We start from the raw sequence: 721 nt of genomic DNA, 5'->3' as shown, positions 1-721 counted from the left end.
CTCTCCCCACATGAAGGGACACCCTAACTTTCCCGCTGCCCAGCTGGGGGGTGTCTCTCTTCAGGGGCTCCTCTGCCTTTGTCCTTGTGTGCCTCTGCAGAGCAGCGGCCGCTGGCACACCCCCAGGCTCCGCGTCCCCTCCGCGCAGCCCTGAGCCGGCTGGGCATCAAGCTGACCACCTACCTACGTCTCCTGTCTCTGAGAAAAGTTGAGACCAGCTCCTACTCAGACATCAAATGTCCAAATCAAAAGGTCCCTCCTGGGCTGGGAAGGTGGCTCAGTGGTAGAGTGCATGAAGCCCTGGGTTCGATTCCTCAGTGCCACTCGCACAGAAAGAGCCGAGAGTGGCTCAAGTGGTAGCCAAGGGGCTGGAGAGGGGTGGGCGGGGCGGGGCTGGACTGGGCGTGGCCACGGGCTGTAGGGGTGGGCGTGGCGAGGGCGGGGCTGGAGAGGGTGGGCGGGGCGAGGGGCTGGATGTGGGCGTGGCCACGGGCTGGAGAGGGTTGAGGACAGGGGTGAGGGCCGCGGCTGGAGACGGATGGGACGGGGTGAGGGCGGGGCTGGAGAGGGATGGGACGGGGCGAGCTGGATGTGGGCGTGGCCACCGGCTGGAGAGGGTTGGGGACAGGGGTGAGGGCGGGGCTGGAGAGGGATGGGACGGGGCGAGCTGGATGTGGGCGTGGCCACCGGCTGGAGAGGGTTGGGGACGGGGTGAGGGCGG

Source organism: Dipodomys ordii, unplaced genomic scaffold, assembly GCF_000151885.1.
Source record: "Dipodomys ordii isolate 6190 unplaced genomic scaffold, Dord_2.0 Scaffold108, whole genome shotgun sequence".
NCBI classification, from domain to species: Eukaryota; Metazoa; Chordata; class Mammalia; order Rodentia; family Heteromyidae; genus Dipodomys; species Dipodomys ordii.
This window is presented reverse-complemented; position numbering follows the sequence as displayed.